At 46.5% G+C, this 17659-nt stretch overlaps 1 protein-coding gene and 1 long non-coding RNA gene across 4 annotated transcripts in view; both read left to right on the forward strand.

Annotated features, from left to right (window-relative positions):
* mtTFB2 (mitochondrial transcription factor B2) overlaps nt 1-17659 on the forward strand; it is a 221260-nt gene that overhangs the window by 75610 nt on the left and 127991 nt on the right. The window lies entirely within an intron of this gene.
* Nucleotides 2-14582, forward strand: LOC135895971 (uncharacterized). Its single transcript, XR_010562527.1, has 5 exons — nt 2-353; nt 1959-4543; nt 4885-4990; nt 10977-11079; nt 11316-14582. It is a non-coding gene; the product is annotated as an uncharacterized lncRNA (long non-coding RNA).

Below are 17659 nucleotides of genomic sequence, written 5' to 3' on the forward strand. Positions count from 1 at the left end.
ATGTAAAAGCAAGTATGCTGCACTTCACTTGACAAGTGTGGCCTTGTCGGTTGTTGGGCATGACATTGTTTAAATGCATAGACAATGAGGACAAGAAAGTAGATGCGCACGCACGCTGCATGGCACCTTAAGATTTCAATCCTTAAGCAATCCGTTTCAGCTGCGATGTTTGGAGTGTGGCACCTTGCAACTTTAGAAATCTTACACATTCTCATACCAAGTGGACCAGCTGAAAATGATCAGAACTGGCGCTCTTTCCATGACGTGGTCAGGAATAAACGGAAAGAAAAGCTATGCCGTTATCTGAGTGACTAAGTTGTATGGTCTGTTTAACATGTAGCTCGTGATTTTTGGTGTCTACCAACCGGGAAAACCGGGAATTCTCAGGGAATTTGAACAGTCTGGAAAAACTCAGGGAAAACTCAGGGAATTTGTGCTTCTATCAGGGAAAATTAGCTGTAACATTATTGAAAGGGAACGAAAGTCGTGTTAATGCTGGCTCCAGTAACAGAGGAATCGCAACGAATCGTCATTGACGCCGTGTCATCGGCACGATGTATTGCCAGAGTAGTTAACGACTGATTTTCTAGACGCCCGATTTTTTGGACATGCCCGATAATTTGCACGGTTTTGCGGCACCACCACGTACTCCATATAGTCAATGTATATTGCCCTGACTGCAGGTCTGAAATGGCATTAATCAAAGCCGCCACCGCCGCTATTTTGATTATCTCGCCGCCTCGGACCGGCACTCTCGCAGGCAGATCCGCTGGCAGCCGTAACCACCACCGCGGCAACGTTAGGCCTAGCTGCTTCTATGTTCGCTATTAAACTTCTTGCCGTGCGGTGCCGTGTTTTTCATTGAAAGAATTCGCCGCTATCACCGATGGCACCGACTCCGCCTTTGCAGTCCTCGCGATTGGCTTTGAAGCTCGCAGAGCACAGCGCGTCGCGTAATGTCAGTCTCCGAAAGTTAGCTTCGCCTCAGTACATTAGTGTTCGGCGGTGAAACATAACAAGCGTGGGAAGGGGGCAATTGTCACGGGACACAGTATGTATTCCTTAATTACAAATGCGTGCACCCCGTCTCCTGTCACAGTACAAGCCCTGATATGCCTAATAAGCGTACTGGCAGGCCTTCAGAGCTTTTTCAGACGTGCCTGTAGTAATTTTAGCCCTTAAAGGCAGTTAAAGACATGCATTAATTTTTTTCAGACTGCCCGTTTTTTTTTTTCAATTTTTTTTGCGGCCCCTCGGAAGACCGAAAAATGAAATGTTGACTGCACAACTGACCAAGAGAATGCTTCAGATGATCTATGTGGTGAAAGCGTGGTAGAAGGAGGATGAGAACAGAAAGGACCGACGCACTGAGGAATTAACGGGAAAGGAAGGGTGCCGCCGCCTTTTTGAAGGAGCTTGAGCTAAAAAAACTAAGTGATGGCTGACGCTGAGACACAGGTGTCCCTCATCCAAACCATAATAAATTGTTTAAGCAGTGAAACCCAACACTGAGATGTTGTGTACGGGCTGAGAGTATGTCAGGACAGTTGAGGTTGACTTCCCAGCTGCTGAGAGAGAACCTTAGTTGTGACAAAGTTCAGGACCTCATACAGATGAGCTTTCTATCAGTTGATAGAAATAGCTGATATTAAAAAATATTTACTTATGTATGCATCTCCTTTTCATTCGTATTTGAAAATGTTCGACTCAATTTGGAATAGGCTTTACCATTTCTTTCGCTGTGCATTTTACTAACACCTTCCTTCTGTTTTCTTTTTAAATAAAATAGATATTACTCCTTACTATTCAAACTGGATTAAGTAATTTTTTTGTTTCGGCTTGCTTACTAGAGAGTAACAGCATCGGGCAACGTGGTGTCAGCCTGTCTTGACATAAAACAAAGTTCTGGCTCATTCAGGGAATTTGGAAATGTCAACTTGGTAGACACCCTGTTTTAGTTTTACTGATACATTTTATTGCTTACTTGTGCTCACATTGCAAATCTATTTCTCACATGGACCCCATCTCATTGCTGATTTGACTGTGTGGCACAGCGACAAATGACTTATTCGCTCTCATGAAGCTTGTTGACTACGAATTTCCAGCGGCAAATGTGATCATCACTCACAGCGTCGTGATCGTGTCACAGTGATCGTCAATCAAGTTTGGATTCCGGCTACAGTCTATTTTCTACATGCTTTTTTATTTTCGGCATGCTGCATGAGACTCCTGTGACCACAGATCCAGAGTACACTATCAAAATGCAAGCCAAAGTTCTAAAGTATCACATTTAGAGCTCATTCGCATTGGCAACTCACAGAGGTCGTGCAACCAGGTTGGTCGCAAAGCAATTGGTTTTATATATGGCTGCAGTTGGTTGCATTGGTCAGAAAGCAGCTGCTTTGGGTTAGGCGCTCGTTCCTTGATCACCAGTGTGAATGAGCCCTCAGTCATGGCTGTAGTAAACTTTAGCGGCCAAACGGCAGTTGTAAAAAGCCTGAAAAAATGCTAACAATGGAAACTGCGTTTGTGGTAACAATGTAAGGAACACAATTTTGTCAGATCAAGTGCGAACAATTAAATTCACTATCGTTTGATGTCCAAAATATTTTTCGCCATTTTACATTTGCTCTATGGGGCCCATGGCAGAGCTGGGAATAAATCTGAATAGTTGACCTGGTGCAAGAAGTAGGTTGTCCATTGTGTCGCCTAGAATGCTCAGGGTGGATGCAAAGCAGGCAGCTAGTGAATATCCCCTCGTCTCTACAAGTGACATGGAAAACTGGGTAACATGCAATGACCATGGAAGTCATTTCGCATGTATTCTGCAGTGCCTTAACACTGGCTTTCCCAACTAATGCTGCAGGCCAAGAAAAAAAATAATTGATGGCTTTAACTAGAGGCAAGTAAGAAATAATTCACACGTCAATTATTTGAAATTTTGGATAATTCAAATTATGTGGTACAGTCTGGCCAAGCTCCATAGAACTCCATGTATTTAAACCTTGTTAATTGGCATGCAAATAGGGTCTACCACAAATAATCCTAATTGCAAACCGCCGTGGCTGGCTTTTGGCTTGCACTGGTGATCACTCTCCCAGCTAAGCGACAGGTGGCGTGATGTGCTCACATCATGTGATGTGATGTGCCCCAGTAACAGCTTCCTTGGATCTCAAAGGCTATGCTTTTGTGGACTGCATGTACCGAAAGAGAATAAGGTTACCGGAATTGCGTCATGGCCACAACGTTCTTGCATTTATTTTTTACAAAAGGTTAGTTGCATCGACATCGACAGTGGGGCTCTAACTTTTTTTACTCTATTTGTTAAAAATGAGGGTGAAGCCATGAGGCACTTATAGAAGAAATAACTTTAGTACTGAAAAAAGTCGCAGTTTCGCTCGAAAGGCGAAGCACCGATTGCTATAGCAAATTAGTAGGTTGCTATGTGAAGTAAGGATAGTAATTTTATTGGCTGTATAAACCTGTAAACATTTGCTTACTAACTAAATTAACAAGCACAGTGCCACGCACGCACAGGTAAACATGAACACTTCTCGCTGGATGACTGCAGAAACTTGCTTTGAAAATGCTTGAGTAAGGAATCGTGTCAACAGCAGCGAGCAAATTGACTTTTGTGCATCTCTCACTTCAACGCGAACGAAACGTTAAAAGCACAGCTCATTCGAAGCTGCCGGCACTACATGTACTCTGCAAGCATCGCAGATCGCTTTGAAGATGAGGCATGGGCATGCACAGGCGCGCACTTTGGCCACATTGTAGATCGCTTTCAAGATGCGGTGCTCACACGGCTGTGCCGTAAGCAGCAGCCTCCAGAAAAGAACCCCTCCCTCGCCTCACCCCTGCACCTAGCACGCGCCAGGAGAGGGCACGCTGCTGGCCCACCTTCCTCACTTGCACACGTGAGATTGAGCCATGTTGCCTGGCTCACCCTCGCCTGTTTTCACTTGCACATCCAACATAAGGCGCGACAGTGGTGATTTTATCGCCCTTGGACGTTATACGGAACTCCACGGTGACGGCAGAAATGCCGCTGGGCTGTCCATATAATTGCTACTGCAATAAAATAAACCAGCCAAAACTGGAAAGCGATGGCGGGCTAAAGGATAATGGACACAAGATGTATCAGCAATGGACCTTCTTCAGGTGAACCTACTGCGCATGTGCAGCTTGTTGCAGCGTCGTGCATCATGGGATGGCATACGATCACATTTGTTTTGGGGGTAGCATGGTCACGCTTTTCCCTCAGCGAGAATGTACGAGCTTGTGTTTCCACCAGTTTTCGCTGTGATTTTTGCGAACGGAAGCAGGAAATCGCAGGCAACGCTGAACCAGTTTGTTGCCGTCGGCTGTGCGAATGTCAAGAGCAAAGACGGAGGTGTCAGACTATTTAGATTTCCTGCAGCGTGCTTACATGCAGCCAAGCGAGCGAAATGGATTCAGGCAATGAGCCTCGTCAGTGTCAACGGCTCCCTGTGGCAACCGTCCGCCAACTCTCGAGTATGCAGCAGACATTTATTACAAGGTAAGTTACATTTTTTTCTGTGTAGTCGCAAGCAATGTGGTGTAGTGCCGTTAGCAAGCTGCTGCTGGCCTAACCATTATGTAGCTCCACGGATGTATTGCTCAGCAGTGGTGGCCAGTTTGGCCATGCCCTACATGATCATTGTGGTCGCATTGTACAACAGTGCATTTTTGTTAGCTATGAAGTAAGGAAAACCCTTGTTAAGACGCCTGCATTTTCAGGGATATGCGATAATAGCTCTTAGCACCTGCAATCTGAGTAAACTTGCAGACGCAAGTCATGTGTAATGCACACGCGTAGACATGGCAGATGCTTGAATGTAGTTTGTAATATTTTTCCAGGAGAGACATCACGTTTTCTCCACCCTGACTGCATGCCGTCCGTCTTCAATCACAAGAGAAGTCTAGGGGGCCTTATCACACCTCAACAGATTGGAAAAAAGGCGTGGTACAGGTTTTTGTGGTGTCTGTCCGTCACCGTCAGCTGTTTTTTGTTCGTCACTACCTATCTAATCGTGTGTGATCACATTATGGCCTGTACATTTGCTTTGATGCTTGCGGTTGATGACTTCGTCTTAGCTACCTTCAGTGTGTTTGAATGCCTAACTATATATCATGAGAAGTTGCCGAACAAGGAGTATCATCAGGCTGGAGCTACATTCCTTGTGTGACGACTTCTTCAATTTTCCCTTTCCACCCTAACTTCTGTCTTTTTTTGCCTAACTATATATTATTAACCATTTTATGAGTACAAGAAATTGATCGTTTGGGTCTGAAGTGCTAAGAGTACTTCTGAGCGATTGTTCCCAAAATGTTAACGTTGGCAAGCATGTTGATGGAAAGCCTCAAAGGCTACACCTTTCTCATATGTAGCATTATCATGAGGCTAATAAATGAACAACCTGCTCTTGGTCTTGCAATGCCAGAATTTTTCTCCTGGGGGTTGGGGTGGGGGAACCAAAATGAGTGGGTGCAGGTTTCATGAAGTAGCCGCCTGCCCCCGAATATAACGAAGATGATCAGCCTTACCAAACTAGTAAAAGCGCACAACTGCCATAAAAACATGTTTGAGTGTCCATAGGCATTTCGGTAGTTTAATCTAGTGCAACAAAATTTGTGCAAAAGGATGACACTGTTGATGTCTAGCCGAAAGTGAAGCTACAAACAAAAAGTTACTTCACCTATTTGCTGCATGTCAGCAGATAGTAAAGGCTACATTACTGTTTTTACAGTTTCGATGGCTAGTAAATACATCTCAGAACCTAAGACGCCCTGGGAGTTTCATAACGAGTCCTAAAAATGGTGTTGGTGTACAGACCTTTTCATCAGGCGAGGAGGATAGGGCGCGCGGAGAGCCTTTCCTCCTCTCTGGCTTGGGCTATCCGGCGCAACGCTGCTTGAAAGTACTGCTGTCGCGTGCTGCGGAACGATTTCGTGATGTTTTAGAGCTTACTTTGTGAAATTTACGCCATGTTCGTTCATATAAGGTCGTCAGGGAAGCCTTTCGGTGCATCTGTAACTACAGTAGGCAGAAATATGTCTTGGGGGAGCAAAAATGTGACGCGCATAATCAGCCGCGGTGTACGCGCATTATCAGTCGCGGTTCGTGTATGTGTTGTGAACTATTTTGCTTATATCGATTTTAATTCAACAAAGAAAACCGGCGTCTCTGTATTACCAGCATTAAATGGTAAATCAGCTCACTGTCTCATCGATTGGCGTAGGGAGTAAAACATAAAACATAGCGCATGCTCGCGCGCGCCCAACCTAAGGCAACCACGAAACATCTGAGCGGCAGGCGCTATCAAATATTCGGGATACAATGGCATCGTTCTCACGCATTTCAAGTCTAGTATGCTTGAAGTTACCATATGTCTACGCTAGCCTTGCTGCATGAGGCCCATGGCGCTGCTCAACACAGCGATCACTGCGGTTGGTGAGCCAGCACGATACATATATAAGCTGCGTGCTTCGGCATTGCCTTTTTGGCCTGTATACAGCCATAATGTATGAGAGGGTTCGCATAAAAAGAATGCGATGGCTATTTTTGAGCGCAAAATTTCCGTAATACGTGTGAGTGCGTCGTAGAGAACTGAACGAACACAACCGAAAAAAAAACGGTTATCATCCTCTTTCTCTAAAAAGCAAGAGAAAACGGGCTAACGCCGCACAACCTTTATAACCGCTGGTGCCGTATGCTTGGACCATGTGCTATATAGAACAAAGATATCTGTAATCCAGCACCTATCACTGCTTAGGACGCTCCTGCAGTTCGTAAACGGTCGCTTTGCTGGACAAGTTTAATTCAGACTGTAAGGTATGCTGCTATTGCCCACCAAAACTATTTTATTCGTGGGTGGAAACCTCATCCATCCAACCAAGTAGTCACGCAATATAAGCTGCAGCGAACAGTTTGAATGCTTGTCAAAGTATAACAGCACAGCTCCTATCGTAGCAGGACGGTACCCACGCTGTTACGATCATCGCGTATGTTTCGTGGCTCCTAAACCGCAGCTTAGAAATAGAGGATAGAGCTTAGACATAGCGCTTAGAAATAGCGGACACTAGTGATTGAAACATTCGGAAATACACAATCGATCTCCGAGGCTGATTGTAGGCTCAAATATGCGCTCACACATCGCGCTGCGTGTTCCATCCACCGCAACGCCAGCAGAAATTCCGGCCATGACGCCTTAAACCACTTCAGCACGTCTCACAGAACCGTTTACCACGTAGAAGACGCACGTCATACTAAACAGACCGCACGACCACGAAAACAAACGCCAGAACCTACCGCCGAGCGCATACCTGCCATGCAAAAGACCGCTTTCACCCAAGCCAGTATGGCGCTGCTCATAGGCGGCGCCACTGCGTTCACAATATGGCGGCGCCTACGAAAAAACGGTTTATAGTTGCATAAATAAAGTTGCAATCATTACAAGTTGAACGCAGCCTTTTTTTAAACCTACACTAAAAGCTCGTTAATTTGAATTTCGCGGGGATGCTACGAAAATACAAATTGTATAAAATTCGAACTAATGAAAGTCAGAGAAAAATATTGCTCGGTTAACGCGCATATATAGTCCAACGTGGCGTGAGAATGCGCGCAAACACGCTACATCACGTTGGCGTGAACAACGTCTATTCCTCCGTAGCACTGGTACAGCCAACGTAACCGGACACGGCCAACACGGACCAACGTGCCTGATGTCAAGATGGCTCTTGCTCCATTCGAGCATTCGTTGAGCTGACTGGTGCGAAGAAAAAAAAAATGTCACAGTTTCGCCCGAGAAAAGAAGCATCGATTGCGATAGCAGATTAGTAGATAGTTATAAAAAGTAAGGATAGTAGTTTTATCGGCCGTATAAACTTGTGAACATTTGCTTACTAGGTAAATTAATAAGCCCGGTATCGCGTGCACAGGTAAACATGAACACATCTTGTTCAATGACTGCGGGAACTTGCTGAAAAACGCTGGAGTGAAGAATCGCGGCAGTAGCAGCGGGCTAATTGACCTCCGAACAGCTCTCGCTTCAACGCGAATGAAACAGAAAGCACTTGGTATACGAAGCTACCGGCACTACGCGCTCTCTGCAAAGATCGCAGATCGCTTTGAAGATGAGGCCCACGCCTATGCCCACGCGGGCGCGCACTTTGGCCATATCGCAGATAGATTTCAAGACACGGTGCCCGCATGGCTCCGCCATAAGAAGCAGCTGCCGGAGGAGAACGCAAGGTAAATACACCTGGTAACGAAGCTTCCATAGGAGCCCATACGTTCAAAACATGGCGGTCCATCGGCGGTTCATGGGGCTTAGCGCCATCTGTATGTGGTGGGAACACTCCCGGCAGAAGAAAAAATAATGTGACCCCATGTCCGTTAAAAGCAGAAGTGACGTCATTTTGTTTTCGAAGGCGCGAAATTTGTTTTGCTGGCCTGGACGGACGGACGGAAAAAACTTTAATGGAAAAAGGACCTGCGAGGTTGCTAGCCCGGGCTCAGGCCACCCGGGCATTGTGTGCGGTGAGGCATAGCCTTGCCACCGCTGCCCGGGCCCGCTGGATAGCCCATAATTGGTCGTGTAGTTCTGAGCTAGTCAGAGCCTGCTTTTGGAGCTATATATTCAAATGCCCCACCATTCGACTTGATGGGCGTTTCGAGCTTTCAGCGTGGGAAGCGATGCAGGAAAAGCCAGCCGTACGGTTGCCGAAATCGCACCCCTGCACAGAACATACTTTCTTTGGAGGCCGACGAAAGCTTTAGGTGTAGAGTGCTGATCCTATCTTCGGACGCCAAGCTCGTCAGCCGGCGCAGTCGCACGAAAACAACTACACAATTATCTGGCGGTCATAACTCACTACTTTTGACTGAACAGATTAAGAAGCGATGAAGCTATTCGCGTCACCAAATTCAGACAAACTTCGACAAGCAAGAAAGCACAAAATGAGGGGGCGTATTTCAACAGGTGAACTTTACGAGTGCGTCTTTCTGCCAATTTCAAGACGTGCATTGCATTGCGAGAGATAGTGGCGTCAGCGCCCCCTGTAACGATGAGTGCCGAAAATAAATACATTTATTAATAATAATAAAATTGAATAAACTTGTATTTTCTTAACTCGTCACGAATATATAAAATTGACCAGGAGTTTTATTTTCGTTGAATGAGTCTAACTGTGTCACGCTTGATATAAAAACAGCTTTTTTTTTCCAATGTTTGTTCCCACCAAACATAGTCGCGCTTCACTCGCTCCTCCCATAACCCCCCTTGCTGATGTCGGTGACAATCTGTACTGAACCGCTTGAAGCTTCGCGACCTAATTGGATCGACCTTGGAGAACGTCCCTCCCGTCCCTTCCTTTGCCTCACCCCATGCCTCGTTCGCGACGGGAGAGGGCGTGCATTGAGCCACATTTGCGGGCTCACCCTCGCATGCTTTCGCGCGCACATACATCATACGGTGCACAGGAGGAGGAGGAGGAGGAATAAACTTTATTTGTGCACAGCAGATTTGAGACCTAGGCCTCTACCTAAATGACGGCCTCGAGCCCTTGGGCCCTGGCGGCATCTTCGGCCTGCTGGATTGCCTTGAGTTGGTCTTCCGGTGCACAGCTGAGCAACGCGGTCTCCCACTGCTCTCTGGTCTTAATTATTTTATTCTGTATGGGTGTACGAGGACAAGCCCAAACCATATGTTGTAGGTCCGCCCTTTTTTCACAGAATCTACATCTATCCGTGTAAAGCTCCAGGTAGTAGCGGTGGTAGGCCACCGGGTTCGGATATGTATCTGTTTGTAAGAGGCGCCATGCCGTCGCTTGCCGTCTATTTAACGAGGAGTGTGCCGGAGGGAAATGGGCCCTTCCCAATTTATAGTGTTTGGCGATCTCGTTCAAGCTGGTCATCCGGTCTCTCACCGTTCCCAGTATTTGTTGCGTGTCACCTGCTCGGCCTGTCAGTTCTCGAGCCAGGTTGTGCGCTATTTCGTTCCCGGGAAGGGAGGAGTGTGCGGGTGCCCATATAATGTGAATGTCGCGATCTTCACGAAAGTTGTTTAAAATTCTCAATGCTTCCGGCGAGATTCTTCTTTTTGCATAGTTCTTGACGGCTGTCTTGCAGTCGCTTACTACGATGTTAGCTTCCGTGGAGGCTATTGCCAGTGCTAAGGCAGCTTCCTCCACCACCTCTGCCTTCCATGTTTTCGCCGTCTCACTAACTCTGCAGTCACCCTCTAGACTCGTAGCAACTATCGACATACACTGTCCATTTGCGTACTCCGCCGCGTCCACATAGACCACGTCCCTGGCATTACGGAATCTTTTGTGGAGAGCTCTCGCTAGCGACAATTTTATCACCCTTGAGCTTCATACGGAGCCTCATAGGAGAGAAGTGGCCTGCAGCAGAGGCCTGGTCAGGCGCAAAGGCGTCTCTCTCCAGCCAGGCTTAAACAAGGGCCACAGATGGAAAAAGCAAAGCCGCGCGACCCGCGTGGTGACTCTCCCCATCAATGACGGTGCGGAGTTCAAATTATCAGTGGCGGTGCAGTTTTTAGTGTGAAATAGCAGGATGTGTTGCATATTGCTTTCAATGCATTGCTGGACAGATTGCTGCGGCTACTTCGAATTATCCGAAATTTCTAATTAACGAGTTGGGAATTAACAAGCTTTTATTGTATATGCATGAGAGTCATTGAGTACAGTGTTGGTGGCTTTCAGAAGAGTGCTTTCGACGGTACATTTTTAGCGTGAAAAAGCTGCAGGCTAAGAAGGAAAGTGTTTGTGCCTGTATCTGTTATGTGTGGTATCCTGCGTTGGCTTTCGGTTTCAGTTTTGGGTCGTTTACGTCAGGGCGCCACTCAGCGCCAAACGCTGTAATCTGCCTGCTGCAGTTCCCCTCACTGAAATAAAATCATTCTTTGCATGGTCCCTGACCTGAGTAGTCCGGCTCTTTCTCTGCGGCGCTGCGCCCCCAGCCGTTTAGGCCTCATGCCGTAGGCCCTACGTCCGGCCGCCCCATCGAAGCTACAACAAACTGGCGACGAGGTAAACCATTTACTCTTCCTTCCTAAGTGTCCTTGCTATTCTACTTCTGCTACTCTCCTGCTTCCGGCATGCAAGACGCTATGTCCACTTCTGCTCCGTCCACCTCAACTCCCCCGCCTTTGTTCTCGGTGCCCAGCATGGCATTCGCACCCCCCATGCCGCCTTCCCTTGCACTACCGGGTACTCCTTCGGTTTCATGGCTCACATGGAAACATTCTTTTTGCATGTTTCTCCAGGCTACCGGATGCGAGGCACTACAAGACGACAGGAAGAAAGCCAGTTTACTCAGTAACTTGTGCTTCGAAAGGTAGCGTCTCTACTATGACTTCGCGTCGCAAACGGACCCGAGAGCTACTACGTTCGAAAACGCTCTTCGCACCTTCGACCGACATTATGAAGAAAGCGCCAATCCCACGGTGCACCGCATTATCTTCCGGGACAGGAAGCAACTACCTGGAGAAACCTTTCAGGACTTCGTCACCGCGCTACAAAGGCTGGCGCCTGCTTGTGTGTTCGGCACTTGGCATGACGAGTCCCTTCGCGACGAAATCCTGCAAGGCGTCACATCCGCAAGAATACAAGGCTACTCTACGAAGGATCGTCCCTCACGCTCAAGAAAGCTGAGAAAATCGGACGAAGCATGGAGCAAGTTAACAAGGAACTTCAAGTCTTCAACAGCTCGTCTGTTCAGCGCATCTCAACGCGACGCCAAGATGGCGTCGCCAGCCATCACTTTCCTCACCCGGGCACGCAAGATGGTGGCTCCCGCTATACTTCTTTCTCGACCCGGCGCCTTCAAGATGGCGCTCAACGGCATGGCGGAAAGTCGCATCCTCGAGAGGCCGGCCAGCCTGACGCCCGGCCCGAACTCCGCGAAGCCTGTCGAGACATCGCAGTCCATTGGTACCGATGTGGCTCACCTCACCACATCGCATCCGATCCAGCCTGTCCGGCAAAGCATCTCGCCTGCCATGCGTGCGGAAAAGTGGGACATTACGCTTCGGTTTGCCGTTCGAGGAACCGAACGCAGCGACAGTCTCCTGCTCGAACGCAGCTTGTTTCCGTTACCGCTGATACAGACTCAGCCACTACAGTCCCGTTTGTGCTTACAATTCAAGCACCGAATTTCCGTCCGGCAACAATTGACGCCGAAGTCCTCATAGCGAAAACTACACTCATATTACTCGTGGACACAGGAGCTACGGTGTCGCTGATGAACAGCTTCCTATACGAAGAACATTTCAAGGTTTTTTCCATTATCTCCTTCGAGTCTTCGACTCAAGAATTATTCACAGCAAGAAATTCTGCATTCAGGACGTTTCTCCGAGCTCGTCAAGTACCGCAACAAGGCTGCAGTAGTGACATTTCACATCGCGAACCAAGTCACTTCTCTTCTGGGCTTAGACGTCATTCAAGCTTTGGGCATTGACATTCAAGGGTCTTCGCTTACATGTCAACAAGTATCAGGACTTCCAGCTGACCCAAGCGTCCAGCTTCCATCTCTTCCACACAACGCTCCAGCAGAGGTCGCCCATTTGTTCTCAGGACAATTGGGACTTGTAAAGGGCTTCGTTTATGACGTTCATCTCCGAGTTCAGTGCAACCAATCTCAGCGAAACTGCGTCCTCTACCTCTGGTTCTCCGGGAGCGAGTCTCCGCCGAGCTACAACACCTGGAATCAGCTGATGTCATAGAACGAGTCACTGCTTCCAAGTGGATTTCTCCGCGCGTCATCATTCTGAAGATGGACAATTCCATTCGACTTTGCATCGATCTTCGAGACCGCAACAAGGCTATCATCATCGACGCCTTTCCGCTACCGAGGGCTGACGAACTGTTACATCGACTTGCTGATGCTACCGTCTTTAGTAAGTTGGACTTACGGTGCGCTTCTCATCAGATTTTATTGTCCGAGAAAAGCCATGAGCTTACTACTTTTGTCACTCATGACGGTCTTTTTCGCTTCAAGCGTGTGTTTTCGGTTGGGCATCTGTTCCATCCGCTTTCCAACAGATCATGTCATCTGTTTTAAAAGACTGTCCAGCCACCTTGTGCTACCTTGATGATCTTCTTGTATGGGGTCACACTCAACGTGACCAGACAGAAATTTGCAAACCGTCCTGTCTAGAATAAGTAATGCAGGCATGCAGCTTAACCAGAAGTGCGTATTCAGTGTCCCAGAATTAACTTTCTTAGGACATAAAATTTCTGCAAATAGCATTTCGCCGATGGATAGCAAAGCTCAGGCAATCGTGGAGGCACCACAGCCTAAGGACAAACACGCTCTACATTCATTTCTGGGCCTCATGGGATATTATGCTAAATTTATCCCTCGGTATGCCGATGTAGTGGAGCCGCTAAGGAAACTCCTAAGGCAAGGACAAGCCTTTGTCTGGGATTGGGATACTGAATACAGCTTTCAGGCGATTAAAGATGCGCTTGCACCACACCCAGTGGTACGCATGTTTCAACCGCATCTTCGTATTGTTGTCACAGTTGATGCTTCTGACATTGGCATAGGAGCCGTCCTGCAGCAAAAATGCGGAAATGAGCTCTTTACAGTAGCCTTTGCTTCTCGTACGATATCTTCCGCAGAACAATGGTACTCTGTAGGCGAATGACAAGCATTGACATGTCTGTTTGCGTATGAACACTGGCGTGCTTGCTTGTGGGGTCGACAGTTCACTCTACGAATTGATCACCAAGCTCTAGTCGCATTGCTGTCTTCAAAGGGACCTGGACAGCGACCATTAAGTATTTCAACGTGGAGTGCAAGATTGCTATATTACAATTTCATCATTGAGTACTGTAAAGGTGACCAAAATGCCATTGCGCACGCATTGTCACGCATATCTGTCCCTCCCGAATGTAAACCAGTACTAGATGATGAAGTAGTGTCTTTGGTTTCATCTTGTATCACAAAGGAATAATTCCAAGCAGCTACACAAGGAGATCCAGTGTACCAAGCATTAAAAGAAAAAAAAATAGTAAAAGGATGGAGAACTGCGGTGGACCTTCCGCCAGAGTTGCAGGCATATACTGCTGTACAGTCCGAATATTCATACGTGGATAATCTGCTTCTCCGAGGTGAATGTATCGTTTCTCCTGCTTCCTTGTATCAGACACTCCTGTCAATTGCTCATGAAGGTCACTTAGGCATCACGAAAACCAAGCTCATTGAGAGGCATCTACTGGTGGCCTCACATGGATAGGAAAGTTGAGCAACTTGTGGGAAACTGCTTTGTGTGCCAAGAAGCAGGTAAATCGGCCAAACCATCTTTTGCTCCATTATAAAAAGTCGAATGGCGGTTAAGACCATGGGGAAAGTTAGCCATGTGTGATCTGTGAGTGCAAGTGTGTATTTCGTCGCCTTCCCAAGACGGGTGCTGAAACTCTTCAGAACTGTAGTGCAATCATGTTTATTTTCAGTCTCCACGTTGTCTGTTTTTCTTAACGCTTTGAGGGTTGATTTTTTTCGCAATATGCGACCACCTAGGGTCGCTTTTTTTATCCAGATTCCAATTCTCCTTGGGGAGTTATTTCGAAAAACATTTGCCGTAATTTTTTCAGGTGACCGTAAAGTGAGAAAAAAATATTTTGCATTGGTATATATATATATATATATATATATATATATATATATATATATATATATATATATATACCAATGCATGCATGCATGCATTTATTCATGCATAACAACAATAAAAAAGGAAATAAACTTAAAAGAATTGAAAATTTGATGCATTGTTATAGTTCAAGGTTTTCAAAATGCGCACATGAGAATATTTCGCAAGACTCAAATGTTCCTGCTCTTACACTAATATGTACATTCACAGCGTAATCGAACTACGTAGGTGCACGCACTCAAGAAAACTGTGTGGTTGTGTGCCCGTCAAAAAAGCAAAACGTGTGACAGACTTCTGCTAATCTTCATCTTATCGCCAACCAGGGGCAATTAGTTTTCGCAAGTCTAAAAAAAAAAAGCTACGGAAATGCATGCACGGCGGCATCCTTCTTATGCGCACCCCTGTGAGCACTAAACGAGCGAGAAACAAGCGGGTGCCCTTTCAGCGATTAGTAACAAGATAGCCATAAGTTTTGCGAGCGCAATAAGCCGAAACAACCTGCAGAACAAAACCCAAACCGCCACCAGCCCGCGCGCGCTCTAATGCGCGAGCGGTACCATGTAGACGCGCGGGAGCGAACTAGCGCTATAACAAACCATGCAACGAAAACCGAGAGAGTGAGGCGCGCGAAAAAAATTCCCTGTATTCCCACATAGTGGCAGCACATGGCAGAAAAGAAAAAGTTGCGAAATTGGTACAATTTTTAAACATACAGACGGCGCCGTAAATATACGACATCGACCATTTTGGGTTTCGTTCGCGGTGCCATATATTTACGTCATTGACCCTCAATGGGTTAAATTGGGGAAGCCAAATAATGTCCTCTTAAAAAAAAGTCTGTGATCGGTACATGTACCTGAATTTTCCATTGTATAAAAACGCCATCACCAAACACGTGTGTTACCGTGCTAACATGTGTTCCGTAACTCATGACTTGCTTTTGTTGCGAGGAGAGCGAGTCGCGCATTTTCCACTCAAGGGAGAGGTGATGTGGTATCCTGTGCTGGCTTCCGGTTTCAGTTTTGGGTCGTGTACGTCAGGGTGCCACTCAGCGCCAAACGCTCTAAGTTGCCTGCTGCGGTTCCCCTCGCCGAAATAAAATAATTCTTTGCCTGGTCCCCGACTTGAGTCATCATCATCATCAGCCTGGTTACAGCCACTGCACGGCAAAGGCCTCTCCCATGCTTCTCCAACTGCCTCGGTTATGTACTAATTGTGGCCATGTCGTCCCTGCAAACTTCTTAATCTCATCCACCCACTTAACTTTCTGCCGCCCCCTGCTACGCTTCCCTTCCTTGAGTAGTCAGGCTCATTTTCTGAAGCGCTGCGCGCCCCTGCCGTTTAGGCCTCCTGCCGTAGGTCCTCCGTCCTGCCGCCCCGTCGAAACTACAACATTATGTCTACATGATCATTGCATTAAGAGATTGTTGAGTCATGGAATACAAACTACCTTGTTCTCTAACATTTTCAGTATCAACTTTTCTATATCTTTAGGTGCGAAATCTACAACTTCCTGTGGCAGTATTGGTACAGGTGAAGCGCCACCTGCCACTGTCATTCAAGACACAGAAGGCGACGGCTTGGCCAGCTTTGATATAAGTGAAAGCGTGCCTCCAGACAACTATCAGGATGACTCTGTGCCCTATTCCAGCCCTCTTGACAAAGGATGCCAAATTCGGGATGACACTCTGTCATGTGCAATTTCAGCAACAGCTATGCGCAGAAAGGCAAATATGTGCAACACTCAAACAAGAGCTTGAACGCAACAAAGAGAACTTTAGCCACATTCAGCATCGTGAACAACAAGCGGCTGCTGAAGAGCAACAATCTGAGTGCCTTGAGCTAGAGAAATGCGCCAGCCAACAATGGCTTAAGACAGTGGAAAGCATGTTATGATGACATAAAAGCAAAAACTCTGTGTTTGGAAAACATGCAAACTACAAAGGACCGGCTGTATTACACAGGGTTACCCTCGTCAAACGTTTTCAAGCATGTTCATAATTTTATTCTTGAGCGAAAACCTCAGCTTGTCAAATATAAAGGTAAACAGGTCACCATGGCATTGCTGAGGAACAATTTTTTATTGGTGCACTTACATACTGGCATGGCGTCGCATGAGATTGCTAGAAACTTGCAGATTTCGATGACGAGTTTCAGCAGCATTTTTTTTCAATTCAGGCTCCATACTACAGGAAGATCTTTCTGCACTGACAGCTTGCTATCAGTTGATAGAAATAGCTCATATTTGAAAATATTTGCTTCTGTATGCATTTTTTTTTCATATCTGAGAATGTCCGACTCAGTTTGCATATTTTTGCGAAGACATTTTACCTGCTGTGCATTTTACTAACCCCTCCCTTCTATTCTCTTTTTGAATAATATAAACACACCTCCTTAGTATTCAAACTGGATTAAGTCGTCTTTTTTTACTTTTTCATATGCTTACTAGAGAGTGACAGCATCGGGCAACATGGTTTCAGCCCGTCTTGACATAAAACATAGTTCTGTGTCACTCAGGGAATTCTGCAAAGGTACTCAGGGAAAACCTGGAAAACTCAGGCAATTTGGAAGTGTCAACTTGGTAGACACCCTGGTACTGAAAAGGATCGCTGACGATGCTTTCAATCTGATCATGTGCAAGAATTGTGAAACAGTACAGGACATCATAAAATAGCGTCATTGCTTTGAGCAGGCCAAAAGCTGCTTCATTGCAAGGCTGTTCGCACGTCTGCTGAGCACAGCTGCGACATCCTTTTGTGAGGACAAGTTAGGAGTGCAGCGACCATCATCATCAGATGGCCTGACATGAATAGTGCGGCGAGAACTTGAAGCTAAGGCGCCTGCATTCCTTTTTTTCTCATCCCAGTGAGCCAAACAACTTGCCTAGCACCATTTGTGCTGGCAATAGTCCACAAGGAACTGAATAATATTGATTCTGTATGTGCTGTTGC

The sequence above is a fragment of the Dermacentor albipictus genome, chromosome 7 (assembly GCF_038994185.2).
Source record: "Dermacentor albipictus isolate Rhodes 1998 colony chromosome 7, USDA_Dalb.pri_finalv2, whole genome shotgun sequence".
Classification (NCBI taxonomy): Eukaryota; Metazoa; Arthropoda; class Arachnida; order Ixodida; family Ixodidae; genus Dermacentor; species Dermacentor albipictus.